The sequence below is a fragment of the Tarenaya hassleriana genome, unplaced genomic scaffold (assembly GCF_000463585.1).
Source record: "Tarenaya hassleriana unplaced genomic scaffold, ASM46358v1 Cleome22, whole genome shotgun sequence".
NCBI lineage: Eukaryota > Viridiplantae > Streptophyta > Magnoliopsida > Brassicales > Cleomaceae > Tarenaya > Tarenaya hassleriana.
Genome location: NW_010965541.1, coordinates 2,478,455 through 2,478,912, shown reverse-complemented (window position 1 = coordinate 2,478,912; position 458 = coordinate 2,478,455).

Below are 458 nucleotides of genomic sequence, written 5' to 3'. Positions count from 1 at the left end.
CTCCCGAAGTCCTACTCCCGTTCCAACTCTGAAAATACGAATCTGGGCTTTTTCTGGGTTTTGACTCGGACCGAGTCAGTACTCTGACTCGACCGAGTCAAGATGGGACTCATAAAAATTCGGCCCAGCCCATTCTTCTGACTCGGGTTGTCTGACTCGGGCCTTCTGACTCGGGGTGTCTGACTCGGGCCTTCTGACTCGGGGTGTCTGACTCGGGCTGAGTCAAGGCGGAAAATTCTTGACTCTTTCATCCTTTTAGCTCCAGATTGCTCCCGTCTTGCTCCAAATCGCATCCGAGAACTGTAATCCTATGAAAACACAACCAAACCGAGTTTCGTGGCCTAACACGCCTATAATGCCTACAAATGAACATGATCCTCATATAAATCCTATAAAAACGTCCAGGAAATATAGAGAGAATTAGGAGTTATCAGGTAACAATCTCGTATCATGGCACA